Below are 19,130 nucleotides of genomic sequence, written 5' to 3'. Positions count from 1 at the left end.
GCTTCAGAAGAAGCACTTACTGGGCGAGGGTAAATTGATCTAAGAACAGGTGGAGGTCCAAGTACTGGAGATCTAAGAACCGAGTAGCTAGGAAGGGGTGAAGAAACATTTCTCTTTCTAGCTCTCCTAAATTAGCACATTTTTTCCATAAGCAAATAAATAAATGTAAACTAAGACTCATTAAAGCGTCACTTCCTGAGCTTTTACTCTGTATTAGGCAAATTATCTACGTTAGTTCTAATCTTTACCACAACCAGGAAAAATAGGCACGATTATTACTTCCATTTTACAGATACACAAAGTGTCACAGACAGGTTGTCCAAGGTTACATAACCAGTAATGGTAAAACTAGAACCTGAAATCATTTCTTGCTGACTCCAAATCTTGAATTACTTCCACTGCACTGTTAGCTTAATGTTTAATGTTGTGATCAAAGAAAATGCATAGCTTCACTTGATAGATATTTCAAACTGCATATGAGAGCACACAAGTAACCCTGTTTAGTATAGTTTTACATAAACTGTATTTCTGATGTTTCCTCTTTCTCTGATATCTATACCTTTCAGTGTTGAAAACTACTATCTGAAATTAAGTGCAGTTTAATCTTCTTTTTCACATTAAATATCGAAAGACTTAGGTCCTACTCAATGTACCTTTCTCTGAATTCTTTCCTTCTTGCTCTCTTCTGAATAGCCAGTTAGAAATAACTGCCTCAAAATGCCAAAGCAGAGAAGAAACAAAATATTTGACAGAAACTTCTTCTCACTGTAGTCATTTTACTGAAAGGTATAAATAACATATTTGATCTTTCTCTATTCCGCAGAAGGAAGAAAAATGTGATAGAGAAGTATTCAGGAGGAACAGAACATAAAAAAGTGATGCAAAAGATATTGAGACAAAATATAATGACTTCCCCTTTAAAAGACCACAGTGCTCACATATGGATGAGAGAATTTTGGCATTCCTGGTGATATGAGTTTACTGCTTATTTGGAAAATATTTTGAAGGGAATTTTTACCAAAACGGAGAGATTTCTGGACTAGCAATTGTAAACAGACTTGATTAAACAAGAGAATGGACTTGATTAAGCGTAATGATGTATGTAAACATTTATGTTATCAAGTAAGGACCCAATTAACAAATATTCCTACTTCTTCTCTTCTTCTTTATTTTTAAAAAATTATTTTCTCTAGAAGCTCTGATCTTGTACAAAAAGTATTGTTTGGGTGTTAAACAAAACTTTTTTTCGTATCCTGATTCTATCTCCCCATAGCTATACGATACAGGGTAAGATACTTAAATTCTCCAAGCCTCAGTTTCTTCATTTGAAAACTGGATCCACAGGGTTATTATGAGGCCTTCACATGACATGTATGTGTGGAAAATACATACTAAAATGTCTGTGACTGGATTACAATTATTCAATGGCACACATGTTAATAAGGAAATAGATTGCTCAGAAATTAATTTACATTAAACCACCTATTTAGTCTCCGTGAGGTTGAAGGAAAGATTCAGGATCTCATGACAGACCTTGAACCAGCCAGAACTATCCAGCTAAGCCACTCAAATTCTTAGCCCACAACTCACTGTGAGATAATAAATGTTTGTTGCTTTAAGTCAGTAAATTTTGGGGTAATTTGTTATACAGCAATATATAACTAATACAAATCTCTTAAAGGATGTTCATCATGTTTCCGAATGTAAATGACTACAATTTGTGGATATGTTAAAGTTACCAGTGAAAAAAAGGCCTAGATGATTAATGAAGTGATGTAGGTATGAGGAACGGGATGATAATTTGAGAATATAAATAAAACTGTCTTCAAGGATATAGATTAACCCCTCTTGCTATTGTTTGTATGTTTTATTTCAATAGCATTTCAAAATAAGGGTGTTCTTTCAGTAAAAGAAGTATCTTTTGACAAAAGATGCGGTTTATGTTACATGAATGATATTTTTGATGGTCAAAAGGAAGTGTCAAATCCTAGTAGTCAAAGAGCCAGGCACATATCTGCAGTCAAAGTCAGATTTATTTAGTAGGCTGTAGCAAATGAGGACATACCCCACATGAAACCTTGGGGCACCTCATAATGGTGATTTAAGAGGGGCTGTTTATAGGTGTGGACTTGTGCTTGATATTTCCAAGGGAGATCATGGACTCCTGTCTTGGATAGGGTCTTGTCAAGAAGAAGGAGCAGTTTAGTAATTAGATTCTCAGTAATCTTTTTTCATGAGGTAGGGTAGTAATGCTGGCCTGGGGACATCACTGATAAAAAAAGCAAAAATCACTTACAAAGAGGGGTCATTAGTCCTATTTTCAGTTGTGGTGGGTCCTTCTGTGTATAAACACTGTTTACTTGACTTTGTCCGTGTCCCATTGGAGGCACTCTTTTACTAGCAGTGCTAATTTTCACTTTCTCAAAAGGATAGTGTGACACAACCATGAAGTGAGGAGTTTTAAGAGCCAGCCAGCATAGGTCCACTGGATTGGTGCATACTTTTACCTGACTTCTGATCAGCTGAAATAGTAAAGCAAGACAAGACCTTAGAAATCATTATTTATGGATGGGGAGACTGGAGCTTAGGGAAATGGTGATTAGCTCAAGATCACTCAGGCGGTTTGTACCAGAGGGAGGATTATAACCTAAATCTCCAACAATTCGCCCAGGACCCTTCACATGAAATGAGTCCACCCTCATACTCACAGTGACTGAAGCATCAGGGTCAGATATGAAGTGCTTGAAAGTGATCTGTTGCTGATCAGAGTTAAAATACTGAAGTGGTTGGTGCTCTATAACCATTTTCACACTGTAAAAATTTCAAACATACTGTCAAAATAAAATTCTCTCTTGAATTCCCTTCAATTCCCTCTCTCATCCCTACCACCATATAATTTTCTTATGAGTTCATCCCATATGGATATAAACGTGCATTTGACTGTTATATAAATGTAATAATATAGTAGTACATATTGTTTTGCAATTTGCTTTCCCCCCGATTAATAACACATCTTAGAGATTGTTCCATATCAGTATTCATGAAGTCTGGAAACACAGACAGCATTATTATTTTACAGAGTGAAGATGTCCTTGATTATATTCTACATATTTTTCCACATCTCCAAGCTTTATGTACACTCTATAAATAGACCTACCTTTTTTCTTATATTAAAATAGATAGCTAACCATTTAATTAAAACATTCACAAGTACTTTCATTCAAAAATTATCTTGAGTTGTAAAGGTATGTGGATACATAACTAATGTGCTATGTATTGTTCATGGGAATTGGTAGGCTATTTTTCCCATGGGTCATGAGAAAAATGAGAAAAAAAATAGATAGTTTGAATATTGCTTATCTTAGTCAGTTGGAATTGCTATAACAAAATACCATAGACTGGGTAGCTTATAAACAACAGAAATTTATTTCCCATAGTTCTGGAGGCTGGAAAGTCCAAGATCAGGGTGCCAGCATGGGTGGGTGGGTGAGGGCCCTCTTCCTGGATGTATCTCCTGGTTGTATCCTTACATGGTGGAATGGGTCAGAGACCTCTGTGGAGTCTCTTTTGTGAGGCACTACAAGATTAATACAATTAATTAGGCTCCACCTTCATGGCCTAATTACCTCTCAAAGGCCCTGCCTCCTAATACCAGCACATCTGGCATTAGGATTTCAACATATGAATTTTGGGGGAACAGAAACAGACCACAGCACTGCTACATTATATCTTTCTGTCTTATATAAACTTATCTCTGCATTTCCAATTATTGATCTTCAAGGTACAGTCCACAAAATCCTGATCATAAAGAAATATAATAATAAAATATCAAGTAGCAGTTTGAGAAAGACACACAAAACATGATATCATAGTTTTGATTTCCAAAAGCTTAAATGCTCCGCTATTGAACACAGCACCAGTGAGGGAATTTTCCATTTGTCCCTTGGGAGCTTGTTATATCATTGTTGTGCTGTATTTGGGTGAAGCAGTTTAACCTAATCCATCTCACCGTGGAATCATTTTACAGCCCTCTAGGCTTATTTTACTGTATTTACATTCCTTTTCTGAACCTAGAAACAAGAGTAAAGCCAGCCAGCAGAACCAAGCCTCTAACCTTTGGAGTCCAGATTTTATGTTTTTATTTCATTTTTCTTCATCCACCTCATGTACTTCATTATTAATCCAAAATACTTTGTCCTTCTACATGTTTCTTTATTTCTTACACAATGATGATTTCATAGAAAGAGATCTTTTATAAAGTATGTGGAATTAATTACATCATGGAATTTTAATAATTTCTTCTTCATTTGCTCCCGTATTTGACTCTACATTATGCTTCATTATAAAGCAATTAAGCTTTAAAATGGATAAAATACAGAAGTAGATAGTGTAGCATTACGTCATTTAATTTAGGGTGTTTAATGGCACATTAAACACAAGCGATTCACAATGACCATGATATACGTCAAGTAAAAAAATTGGAATAGGTACTTTTTTTGTAAATATAACCAATGAACTTCTAACTATAGCTACTTTTAATGTGTTCACTGTTCTAGAAAACTATAACATGGCAAATGTCATTGGAAACCTGCTCTATTAATAACAGCAAATCAGGAGTATTAAATTAGTTTCTCTTAGTTACTGAGATTAATATAAAAAGTCAAAAGTGCATACTACTCATATAGCTCTTTAATTAAACTGTCTATGATTACTGTGTCATAAAATGGCATGCTACATACTTTATTTAATTTGCCCATGCCACTTTATGTAAAGAAATTACCATTGTATTTACTTTCACTAGGTACTCTCTATCCCCTGTTTCACATTTTTAAAAAAGTATTTTCTAGAGCAGCAAGTAGGTCATTGAATGTTAGGTTACAAAGGCTATGTGCCCATGCAGAAGTAGTCTACCTTAACTGACCATCAATTGCTTATAAACAGACCAGTAACTAACTGGTTAGTATCAAGCTGACTGAGTTGACTGGTTTCTCACAGAAAATGCATTGATCACAAAAATGATGAACTGACATACTGTAAACTAAGAATTAATAGTTCACTGAATTTTAGAGACAGTAAGACCTTAGATCAAGGTTTCTCAATCTCAGCACTAGTGATATTTTGAGCTGGATGATTTGTTGCTGTAGGGGCTGTCCAGGGCATTTCAGGTTATTTAGCAGCATCCCTGGCCTCTACCCACTAGAAGTACCAGCAGCACTCCTCCTCAGTTGTGACAACCTCAAACGTCTCCAGATTTTACCAAATGTGTTCTGGGGGATGAAACTGCCTCCTTTTGAGATCCACTGCCTTAGAGAATATCTGATCCAATACACTCATTTATCAAAGGAGAAAACTGAAAGCCAGGTAGATAAAACCACTTGGCAAAGATAATTGAATTATATGAACAGTATTCTAACTGAATGATCATTTAACATTATTACAACCAATTCTATACTCATATTTTATAAAGCTCATGTAAAAAGCATATTCACTTAATTTGGGGGCTACTATCTGGACTGTGAATTTGAAATAAATCTCTCTCATAATGTAGGTTTAGCAGATGATATTCTCCCAAATGAACTAAGGTTTCAGATCCAAGTGTTTTTAAGGATTTACTCCCAGGAGAAACTATTCAGGGAGTGAAGGAGGCAGGATAGAAAAGGAGAAGAGGCCCAGAAAGTGTATAATTTTTGTTGAGGTCTTAGACTCACCCTAGTTCTACAGGGGCCCTGGAGCATAAAATACACCTCAAAGTTATTTCAGCTTTGAAGCAAAGGAGCTGTTCTGTCGTTGGCTAGGGACCGTTCAGAGATTGGATGTGGGAATGTGAAATTGCTAGGCACTTCCAGTTCTCTGTACTGGGAAGGAGGCCATGGATTGTCTGGGAATTTTGCAGGGGATGGGAGGGATATAAAATTGCTAGACGTTCCTGACTCTGTGTGAACAAGGAGACTCCAATGCCCAAGGGTAATCCTCTGAAGGTCAAATATATGACACCTCAGTGGCAAGGCATGCAGAAGCCTGGAAAGGAATGCACAAAGCTGGTAAGAAGTATCTGAGAGTGTCTGGGTAGGGCATTAACAGTGTCTACTCCAGTGGTACTGTGAAAAAATCAGGGACTTTAGACAGAGAAATATATATTCAGGTTCTGGCCATGCTACTTACTGCATGAATTTATAGACCCACAGTTTCTTTATCTTTAAACTCGAGGCAATAACACCTATCTCACACGATGTTGTAGGAATTAAAATATAAAATAAATACAAAATGGAGACCACATAACAATGTTCGCTTTGGGTTTTTGTTTTGTTTTTTTGTTTTTCAGTTCATGAAAAAGCGTATCTTCCCAATTATTTAAATCTTTAAAATTTTTCCTCAATAAGGCTACAAAATTTCTTTGTAAAGATCATATAGGAGAGAGGAGAAGATGGCGGAAGAGTAAGATGCAGAGATCACCATCCTCCCCACAGATACATCAGAAATACATGTACATGTCGAACTGCTCCTATAGAACACCCACTGAACGCTGGCAGAAGGTGTCAGACCTCCCAAAAGGCAAGAAACTCCTCACGTACCTAGGTAGGGCAAAAGAAAAAAGAAATAACAGAGACAAAAGAATAGGGACGGGACCTGCACCAGTGGGAGGGAGCTGTGAAGGAGGAAAGGTTTCCACACACTAGGAAGCCCCTTCGCAGGCAGACACTGCGGGTGGCGGAAGGGGGAAGCTTCGGAGCCACGGAGGAGAGCGCAGCCACAGGGGTGTGGAGGGCAGAGCGGAGAGATTCCCGCACAGAGGATCGGTGCCAACCAGCACTCACCAGCCCGAGAGGCATGTCTGCTCACCCGCCAGGACGGGCCAGACTGGGAGCTGAGGCTCAGGCTTCAGTCCGATCCCAGGGAGAGGACTGCGGTTGGCTGCGTGAACACAGCCTGAAGGGGGCAGTGCGCTGCCGAACAGGCAAGAGACTTTTTCTTGCCTCTTTGTTTCCTGGTGCGTGAGGAGAGGGGATTACGAGCGCCGCTTAAACGAGCTCCAGAGACGGGCACGAGCTGCGGCTATCAGCGCGGACCCCAGAGACGGGCATGAAACGCTAAGGCCGCTGCTGCCGCCACCAAGAAGCCTGTGTGTGAGCACAGGTCACTCTCCACACCTCCCCTCCCAGGAGCCTGTGCAGCCCACCACTGCCAGGGTCCTGTGATCCAGGGACAACTTCCCCGGGAGAACGCACGGTGCGCCTCAGGCTGGTGCAACATCACTCCGGCCTCTGCCGCCGCAGGCTCGCCCCGCATCCGTACCCCTCCCTCCTCCCGGCCTGAGTGAGCCAGAGCCCCCAAAGCAGCTGCTCCTTTAACCCCGTCCTGTGTGAGCGAAGAACAGACGCCCTCAGGCGACCTACACACAGAGGCGGGTCCAAATCCAAAGCTGAAACCCAGGAGCTGTGCGAACAAGGAAGAGAAAGGGAAATTTCTCCCAGGAGCCTCAGGAGCAGCAGATTAAATCTCCACAAACAACTTGATGTACCTGCATCTGTGGAATACCTGAATAGACAACGAATCATCCCAAATTGAGGAGGTAGACTTTGGGAGCAAGATATATTATTTTTTCCCCTTTTCCTCTTTTTCTAAGTGTGTATGTGTATGCTTCTGTGTGAGATTTTGCCTGAATAGCTTTGCTTTCACCATTTGTCCTAGGGTTCTGTCCGTCCGTTTTATTTTTTTTTTACATTAAAAATTCTTTTTTCATTAAAAATTATTTTTTATTTTTTATTTTAATAACTTTATTTTATTTTATTTTATCCTGTTTCTTTCTTTCTATTTTTTCTCCCTTTTATTCTGAGCCATGTGGATGAAAGTCTCTTGGTGCTCCAACCAGGCATCAGGGCTGTGCCTCTGAGGTGGGAGAGCCAACTTCAGGACACTGGTCCACAAGAGACCTCCCAGCTCCACATAATACCAAACGGCGAAAATCTCTCAGAGATCTCCATCTCAACATCAAGACCCAGCTTCACTCAACGACCAGCAAGCTACAGTGCTGGACACCCTATGCCAAACAACTAGCAAGACAGGAACACAACCCCATCCATTAGCAGAGAGGCTGCCTAAAATCATAATAAGGCCACAGACACCCCAAAATACACCACCAGACATGGACGTGCCCACCAGAAAGACAAGATCCAGCCTCATCCACCAGAACACAGGCACTAGTCCCCTCCACCAGGAAGCCTACACAACCCACTGAACCAACCTTAGCCACTGCGGACAGATACCAAAAACAACGGGAACTACGAACCTGCAGCCTGTGAAAAGGAGACCCCAAACACAGTAAGATAAGCAAAATGAGAAGACAGAAAAACACACAGCAGATGAAGGAGCAAGGTAAAAACCCACTAGACCTAACAAATGAAGAGGAAATAGGCAGTCTACCTGAAAAAGAATTCAGAATAATGATAGTAAAGATGATCCAAAATCTTGGAAACGGAATAGACAAAATGCAAGAAACATTTAACAAGGACCTAGAAGAAATAAAGAGGAACCAAGCAACGATGAAAAACACAATAAATGAAATTTAAAATACTCTAGAAGGGATCAATAGCAGAATAACTGAGGCAGAAGAACGGATAAGTGACCTGGATGATAAAATAGTGGAAATAACTACTGCAGAGCAGAATAAAGAAAAAAGAATGAACTGAGGACAGTCTCAGAGACCTCTGGGACAACATTAAACGCACCAACATTCAAATTATAGGGGTCCCAGAAAAAGAAGAGAAAAAGAAAGGGACTGAGAAAATATTTGAAGAGATTATAGTTGAAAACTTCCCTAATATGGGAAAGGAAATAGTTAATCAAGTCCTGGAAGCACAGAGAGTCCCATACAGGATAAATCCAAGGAGAAACATGCCAAGACACATATTAATCAAACTATAAAAAATTAAATATAAAGAAAATATATTAAAAGCAGCAAGGGAAAAACAACAAATAACATACAAGGGAATCCCCATAAGGTTAGCAGCTGATCTTTCAGCAGAAACTCTGCAAGCCAGAAGGGAGTGGCAGGACATATTTAAAGTGATGAAGGAGAAAAACCTACAACCAAGATTACTCTACCCAGCAAGGATTTCATTCAGATTTGATGGAGAAATTAAAACCTTTACAGACAAGCAAAAGCTGAGAGAGTTCAGCACCACCAAACCAGCTTTACAACAAATGCTAAAGGAACTTCTCTAGGCAAGAAACACAAGAGAAGGAAAACACCTACAATAACAAACCCAAAACATTTAAGAAAATGGAAATAGGAACATACATATCAATAATTACCTTAAATGTAAATGAATTAAAGGCTCCCACCAAAAGACACAGACTGGCTGAATGGATACAAAAACAAGACCCGTATATATGCTGTCTACAAGAGATCCACTTCAGACCTAGGGACACATACAGACTGAAAGTGAGGGGATGGAAAAAGATATTCCATGCAAATGGAAATCAAAAGAAAGCTGCAGTAGCAATTCTCATATCAGACAAAATAGATTTTAAAATAAAGACTATTACAAGAGACAAAGAAGGATACTATATAATGATCAAGGGATCGATCCATGAAGAAGATATAACAATTGTAAATATTTATGCACCCAACATAGGAGCACCTCAATACATAAGGCAAATACTAACAGCCATAAAAGGGGAAATTGACAGTAACACAATCATAGTAGGGGACTTTAACACCACACTTTCACCAATGGACAGATCATCCAAAATGAAAATAAATAAGGAAACACAAGCTTTAAGTGATACATTAAACAAGATGGACTTAATTGATATTTACAGGACATTCCACCCAAACACAACAGAATACACATTTTTCTCAAGTGCTCATGGAACGTTCTCCAGGATAGATCATATCTTGGGTCACAAAACAAGCCTTGGTAAATTTAAGAAAATTGAAATTGTATCAAGTATCTTTTCCGACCACAACGCTATGAGACTAGATATCAATTACAGGAAAAGATCTGTAAAAAATACAAATACATGGAGGCTACACAATACACTAGTTAGTAACGAAGTGATCACTGAAGAAATCAAAGGGGAAATCAAAAAATACCTAGAAACAAATGACAATGGAGACACGACGACCCAAAACCTATGGGATGCAGCAAAAGCAGTTCTAAGAGGGAAGGTTATAGCAATACAAGCCTACATCAAGAAACAGGAAACATCTCAAATAAACAACCTAACCTTGCACCTAAAGCAATTAGAGAAAGAAGAACAAAAAAACCCCAAAGTTAGCAGAAGGAAAGAAATCATAAAGATCAGATCAGAAATAAATGAAAAAGAAATGAAGGAAACAATAGCAAAGATCAATAAAACTAAAAGCTGGTTCTTTGAGAAGATAAACAAAATTGATAAACCATTAGCCAGACTCATCAAGAGAAAAAGGGAGAAGACCCAAATCAATAGAACTAGAAATGAAAAAGGAGCAGTAACAACTGACACTGCAGAAATACAAACGATCATGAGAGATTACTACAAGCAACTCTATGCCAATAAAATGGACAACCTGGAAGAAATGGACAAATTCTTAGAAATGCACAACCTGCCGAGACTGAACCAGGAAGAAGTAGAAAATATGAACAGACCAGTCACAAGCACTGAAATTGAAAATGTGATTAACAATCTTCCAACAAACAAAAGCCCAGGACCAGATGGCTTCACAGGCGAATTCTATCAAACATTTAGAGAAGAGCTAACACCTATCCTTCTCAAACTCTTCCAAAATATTGCAGAGGGAGGAACACTCCCCAACTCATTCTATGAGGCCATCATCACCCTGATACCAAAACCAGACAAAGATGTCACAAAGAAAGAAAACTACAGGCCAATATCACTGATGAACATAGATGCAAAAATCCTCAACAAAATACTAGCAAACAGAATCCAACAGCACATTAAAAGGATCATACACCATGATCAAGTGGGGTTTATTCCAGGAATGCAAGGATTCTTCAATATACGCAAATCAATCAACGTGATACACCATATTAACAAATTGAAGAAGAAAAACCATATGATCATCTCAGTAGATGCAGAGAAAGCTTTCGACAAAATTCAACACCCATTTATGATAAAAGCCCTGCAGAAAGTAGGCATAGAAGGAACTTTCCTCAACATAATAAAGGCCATATATGACAAACCCACAGCCAACATCGTCCACAATGGTGAAAAACTGAAACCATTTCCATTAAGATCAGGAACAAGACAAGGATGCCCACTCTCACCACTATTATTCAACATAGTTTTGGAAGTGTTAGCCACAGCAATCAGAAGAAAAAGAAATAAAAGGAATCCAAATTGGAAAAGAAGAAGTAAAGCTGTCACTGTTTGCAGATGACATGATACTATACATAGAGAATCCTAAAGATGCTACCAGAAAACTCCTAGAGCTAATCAATGAATTTGGTAAAGTAGCAGGATACAAAATTAATGCACAGAAATCTCTTGCATTCCTATACACTAATGATGAAAAATCTGAAAGTGAAATTAAGAAGACACACCCATTTACCATTACAACAAAAAGAATAAAATATCTAGGAATAAACCTGCCTAAGGAGACAAAACACCTGTATGCAGAAAGCTATAAGACACTGATGAAAGAAATTAAAGATGATACAAATAGATGGAGAGATACACCATGTTCTTGGATTGGAAGAATCAACATTGTGAAAATGACTCTACTACCCAAAGCAATCTAAAGATTCAATGCAATCCCTATCAAACTACCACTGGCATTTTTCACAGAACTAGAACAAAAAATTTCACAATTCATATGGAAACACAAAAGACCCCGAATAGCCAAAGCAATCTTGAGAACGAAAAATGGAGCTGGAGGAAATCAAGCTCCCTGACTTCAGACTATACTAGAAAGCTACAGTAATCAAGACAGTATGGTACTGGCACAAAAACAGAAACATAGATCAATGGAACAGAATAGAAAGCCCAGAAATAAAGCCACGCACATATGGTCACCTTATCTTTGATAAAGGAGGCAAGCATATACAGTGGAGAAAAGACAGCCTCTTCAATAAGTAGTGCTGGGAAAACTGGACAGGTACATGTAAAAGTAGGAAATTAGGACACACCCTAACACCATACACAAAAATAAACTCAAAATGGATTAAAGACCTAAATGTAAGGCCAGACACTATCAAACTCTTAGAGGAAAACCTAGGCAGAACACTCTATGACATAAATCACAGCAAGATCCTTTTTGACCCACCTCCAGAGAAATGGAAATAAAAACAAAAATAAACAAATGGGACCTAATGAAACTTAAAAGCTTTTGCACAGCAAAGGAAACCATAAACAAGACCAAAAGACAACCCTCAGAATGGGAGAAACTATTTGCAAATGAAGCAACTGACAAAGGATTAATCTCCAAAATTTACAAGCAGCTCATGCAGCTCAATAACAAAAAACCAAACAACCCAATCCAAAAATGGGCAGAAGACCTAAATAGACATTTCTCCAAAGAAGATATACAGATTGCCAACAAACACATGAAAGAATGCTCAACATCATTAATCATTAGAGAAATGCAAATCAAAACTACAATGAGATATCATCTCACACTGGTCAGAATGGTCATCATCAAAAAATCTAGAAACAGTAAATGCTGGAGAGGGTGTGGAGAAGAGGCAACCCTCTTGCACTGTTGGTGGGAATGTAAATTGATACAGCCACTATGGAGAACAGTATGGAGGTTCCTTAAAAAACTAAAAATAGAACTACCATATGACCCAGCAATCCCACTACTGGGCATATACCCTGAGAAAACCATAATTCAAAAACAGTCATGTACCAAAATGTTCATTGTAGCTCTATTTACAATAGCCAGGACATGGAAGCAACCTAAGTGTCCATCATTGGATGAATGGATAAAGAAGATGTGGCACATATATACAATAGAATATTACTCAGCCATAAAAAGAAATGAAATGGAGTTATTTGTAGTGAGGTGGATGGAGTTAGAGTCTGTCATACAGAGTGAAGTAAGTCAGAAAGAGAAAAACAAATACAGTATGCTAACACATATACATGTAATCTAAGGAAAAAAAAAAAGTTCATGAAGAACCTAGTGGCAAGACGGGAATAAAGACACAGACCTACTAGAGAATGGACTTGAGGATATGGGGAGGGGGAAGGGTAAGATGTGACAAAGTGAGAGAGTGGCATGGACATATATACACTACCAAACGTAAAACAGATAGCCAGTGGGAAGCAAACGCATAGCACAGGGAGATCAGCTCTGTGCTTTGTGACCACCTAGGGGGGTCGGATAGGGAGGGTGGGAGGGAGGGAGATGCAAGAGGGAAGAGATATGGGAACATATGTATATGGTAACTGATTCAGTTTGTTATAAAGCAGAAACTAACACACCATTGTAAAGCAATTATACTCCAAAAAAGATGTTTAAAAAAAATCATATACACATTGTCTTGGATATATTCCAAGGTACTTGGAAGTTTTAGTCCCGTTGCAGATGGTGTTTCTAATTTTATATTTCAGCTTTTTCCCTGATATGTAGAAATACAGTTGATTTTGTTATAAGGAATTAATATCCAGAAAACTCTTATTATTTCTCATACATTTTTCCTTATTTCTGATACATTTTTCCTTAGATTAAGTTTGGATTATTCACATACAAAATCATTTCATTTGTGAATAATGACAATTTTGTTTCATCCTGTACAATTTCAATATATTTTGTTTATAGTCTCTTAGCTTTATTATGGAGGTGAGGATCTGCCATACTATGTTGAATAGCCGCATAGAACATCATTATCTCAAATGAAAATCTCTCAAACTTTCACCAATGACTGATCATCTTTAGCAGGCTAAAGAACTTCCTTCTATTACTAGGCTGCTAAAAGGATTTTTCCTTTTTTTTTTTATCTTGAATATATGTTCAAATTGATCAAATGCTTTCTTTCATTAAAATGATTATATGAATCTTCTTACAATAAAGCAATAATTTACATCACCTGACTTTCTAATGATAAATTAGCTTGCTTCAAGTGTTTTATTCTTTTTATATGTTGCAGGTGAAATAAACTATTATTACATCTAGGAGTTTTGCATCTATGTTCACAAATGAGATCAATCTATATGTTGGCCTTCTTGCACTTTTCTCCTTAGGTTTCTGCATCAGAAGTCTGGTAGCATGAAACTGAGTTGGGAAAAGTGCCTTGAGATTAGAGTCATTTGTTTTTCACCATTTGAGAGCACTACAAGCCATCTTTTGCTCATCATCCAGGCAGTGTTCCTTGCAGTTCCTGAGGGTGGGTGAGTGTTGAGGCAGCTTTACCTCTTGTTCTCCCTTACCTAGGGCTGCCAGATTTAGCAAATTAAAACTCAGAGCACCTAGTTAAATTTGAATTATTTTAATTGTCTGTAGTAATTTGCTAGGGCTACCATAACAAAGTACCACAGACTGGGTGTCTTAAACAACATAAATTTATTTTCTTATAATTTCAGAGCCTAGAAGTCCAAGATCAAGGTGGTGGCAAGGGCTGGTTTCTTGTTAGGCCTTTCTCTTTGGCTTGTAGATGGCCATCTTCTCCCTGTGTCTTCAAATTGTCTTCCCTCTGAGTATAGGTGTCCTAATTTCTTCTTCTTACAAGAATACCAGTTATATTGAATTAGGGCCCACTCTAATGACCTTATTTTAACTTAATCACCTCTTTTTAAAAACTATCACCAAATACAATCACATTCTGAGGTACTGGGGGTTAGGACTTCAACATACGAATTTTGAGAAAACACAATTCCACCTGTAACATTTTCTATGCATATACACATTGAAATAAAAAGAAAAAAAACATTTCATAGGATATACTAAAACATTATTTATTGTTTATTGGAATTAAATTACAAACACCTAAGTTATATGCCTCTTTCTTTAGTTATATTCCCCTGATCTGATGATTTACCTCTCTTTAAGAGCTCCTTGTTTCACAAAATTTGCTTATAAAATTCCTTGCAGTTTCAGTCTGTCTTCCAGTTACATTGTAGCATAGCTTTCATAGCTTTTACAGTGGTCACTTTCAACTTACTTCATTATTTTGTCCTTTGAAAATTAATTAATGAGAACATATGCTCAACATTAGCATTATGAGCTGGTATACTAAACAGGTACTGGCGTAGTTAACAATTCTGAGAACTGCTCTTCAAATTTGCTTCGTCGAATCACGTAATACCATCTTTACAGCGTAGCTCACTTTTCCATTGTTCAGGATTGTGTTGCATCTCAACTTTTTTTCTTTTTTTAATGTCATCCATTGACAAAAAAGATCATAATCATCAATCGTTATCCTCTTCTTGTTCCTGTGCTGGAAGACTATTCAGTAACATCCATGGTACTAAATCAAATTCTTCAAGTGATGAGATCCATTCCAAATGATAGTCTTGACAAATTCCATAATAATTACCCATTTCAAATCAGAATTTCTTTTCATGTTCATAAGTAATGGTGTTAATCTTAAGAACAGCCTTGTCACACAAAGGGAAACATTTTTCATCAATTCTTTCTCTAACACATTCAACAAGTTCCTTTAATCAATGGAGTACTTTAATAACTGCTTGATCTTCTTTCAATGCACATAATCCTAATGCTAGATAAATATTGATAACTATGAACAAGAAATAAGTATACTTTGCTCTGTGGCTTATTTAAGAAGTCAACAAGAATGGGGGGGGGCGTCCTTTCTTCAGAATTAAAGTATCACTGCTTCAAATAAACTGAAGATTCTTTCACCTGCATTTGTTTAAGAGAGCCAGTGGATATTTGAATGCAAACTGAAGAATTCTGAATGCTAACAAAATCACCAAAATCCTTTAGTAATTCAATTCAAAGAATATAAATGCTGAAGTAAGAATCATTTTATGATTATTACTTCAATTTCAACAAAAAGGACATCAGGTGCTGTTTGAATTGCATTATGTAGAATATGGGCAATACAGCCAACATAGACTCATGCATGCTTTATGTCAACTTTAGCCCCTTTAATTCAGTAACTCCTAACTAAAAAAAAAAAAAAAGGAACTCTGCAAAAATTTGCTACCGTTTCTGAAGTCACATTTGCAAAGGACTTTACTCACAATAACTTTATAAGAAAGCCTTTTTTCACAATAGAAAGGCTTTTTTCACAATAGAAAACTCTTTCACAAGCGAAGGAAAAAGGTATTGTTATTACATGCATCTGTGGCCATGACGTAAAAAGGTGAGGAATTTAGATCTTTGATAATCTCTGTAATGTAAATTAAGCTATTTTCATTATTGTAGTAGATCTAATCGTGGCACTTGAAAATTTGCTTCCAACTTTAAGTGAAAGATTGATGATGATATACAGTGTAGAAGGTCATTTTAATTTCTGCTGTGATTTTATCTTCGTAATCTGAATGTCTCTTAAACAAAAAGAGTACATTATCTTTTTTTAATGTCACTGTTACTAGTTGATGGAATCAAACAGCTAGCATGCTCAGCTGTAGTATATTTACTGGTTTATAACTGATTTTCCACAATTTTCTATATTGAATGAACAGCTGCATACTGCACAAAAATCTTTGAAAGGACTTGTTTCTCATTTAATAAAGTTGCACTGTTCATAAAATTCGTCACGACATTTACACTTGTGTTTGGGCATTTCGAGGTTCAAATGTACACAAAAGAAAATACATGAAAAAAGACTGAATTTGAAAATCTCAGGGCCACAGTCAGTGTGTTCGTCACCCACAAGTCCGAACAAGTTAGTAACAGGAGCTGAATGGTTGAAAGGGCTGTGAACTCAGGAACTATGAATAAACTGAACTTGATATTTGATGCAAAAATACCCCTCCCGTTTCCTTATAGGGGGAGCAGTACTTACCAGGCGCAGTCTTCCAGAACAAAGCCAGAGCCTATCCTATACAAGGTTTTGGTTAGCTTGGGGATTCAAGCATTGCCGAGCACTTAGAAGCGGGAGTGTTTAGAGACTGACAGACTTTCAGTGGCGGCACTAGAGTACGGCTGCTACGGGCCCGCTGACTTCCAGAAGCGCGGCTTACCTGACAGAGGAACTTGCTGATTGGACGCTGTCTGGAAATGTGAGGCTGTTGCTGATTGGCTGATGTTCAGGACTGTGTGGGTGGGGGTATCACTGATTGGCTGACACCCAGGATGGGGCTCCTGGGGATATCACTGCCCGGCTGATTTTCAGAAGCCTGGTGCTGTCGTTGATTTGCTTTCAGAAGCTTAGGTACTGCAAGAGAGGCAGTCACTGACAGCTGATTCTACTGATCCTACATCTAATTAATGGTGGTTACCTGTTCACAACTTGGGACTATGGCCAAAAAAAGCTTTTTCTTTCGTGAAAATTTCCTTTAATTCTAAATACTGCCCCCCGCCCCCGCCCCTGGCACCCCTTTGGCTCTTCCCTCAGCCAAACCTGCAGGAGAGACCAGATCTTTATTTGTGGAGGTATGATTTTCAGCTAGTGTCGCCTTAAGTGATTTAATCGCCAATTACTGTGGTTGAAAAACAGCTCTAACTGCTGAATTGTTGTAACTTATTGAAAAAAGCTGAATACAGGACATTTAGGGTGTCCTGACAAAGCCAATATAGAATGCAGGACAAAGTCACATCGAGGATGTGTCCTGTGTGTCCAGGACGGCTGGCAACCCTAGATGAAGTCCATGCCTGAGGCAGGGTCTTCTAGCACCAAGCTTTCCCAGCAGTGTTCAGGCAGCACCCAAGAGTTCTGTGGGTGTCAGGGCCCACTGTCCTCAGCGGGAAGAAAGGGCTGTGGGCTTGCAGTCCCCACTTTACCCAGACTGCTCGGCCTTCCTTATGTTCATGGATCGGATTTCTGGGGAAAGCTTCAACTGGAATGAGTGGGCTCATATCTAAAATTTTGACAATCACAGTCTCCCGGTTAGATAAAAGATATGTCATGAAATTCCAACTTCCAGGGACATGGGCCCAAGACTGCCTCCAGTCCTTTGCTCTCTATGTCATGAGAAACTTGAGCTACTGCAGAGTTGCCAGCTGCCTAGAACAGACACATTAGTTAGAGCAGATAACTGTCTGTGTATTGTGGGTGTAAGCTTAGCCTTGAACAAAGGCTATCAAGAGTAGAAGACACCTGAGAGGGCGGATCTGAGATTGAAAATTCATGCTATATAACTTTTTATATACTATAAGCCACAAATACACAGGCATGGGCAATTTATAGGCAAAGGCACAAGTACATGCTTAAAAAAGAGAGCTACAGGAAACACAGGAAAACTTTCTCTTACTGATGGTTTTCTGGGTGAGTACTTTCTCCCTTTAAACTCTTCCCTGGACTTATTAAGTTTTGTGTAATTTTGGTTTCCAACAGTGTTTGCAGGGGAGGAGACAGAATATAGGCCACTATATGCACAATACTTGATTTTACCTCCACCCATGGCCTCACATGACCTCTCCAGATGCAGCCAGGGACCCTCTCCCGATAGCCAGGACTATGTTTTCTACTGCCCACTGGACGTCTCCACCTGGACAGCCTGCAGAACCTCACCATATGTGGCCCACACTGACCTCATCCACCACACCCTCCTTCGTCTCTACCTCCAACTCACATTGCCACCAACTCTTCCTCCTCCTTTATCCTCAGTCTCAGCTAAGAGGAAGAGCTTCTACCTAGTCAGCTAACCTTCAGAACTCAGGGTCATTACAGACTCTCTCCCACCCTTTCACATAGTCCCCAACTCCTAAAACTCAATCTGTCTCCTCCTCACCATCCTCACATCTACAGCCTGAATCAAGTGCCTTGCCATCTCCTTTTGTTCTGTTTACTTAGTGTTTGCCTTCAGCATAAGTTCAATAAGTGCTTTCCAGGTGAATCAATGACTCAGAGTACCAGAGGTAACATTCACTGATTCAAAATAATCCTGGTAGGGTCTCTGCCTCCACAGAGGAAACCCAAAGTGTTACAACTCCTTACCTAACTTGAGAATTCCCATGGGTGTCTCCTTTCCAAGCCCTAATACCCTCATCTTGGAGGTGGGGATGCTGCCAACAGGATGGTACATAATGCTTCCCTCTTTGGACCTCACATATCTCC

This window comes from Balaenoptera ricei, chromosome X, assembly GCF_028023285.1.
Source record: "Balaenoptera ricei isolate mBalRic1 chromosome X, mBalRic1.hap2, whole genome shotgun sequence".
NCBI classification, from domain to species: domain Eukaryota; kingdom Metazoa; phylum Chordata; class Mammalia; order Artiodactyla; family Balaenopteridae; genus Balaenoptera; species Balaenoptera ricei.
The sequence above is the reverse complement of the archived record's forward strand: the minus strand, read 5'-3'. Positions refer to the sequence as shown.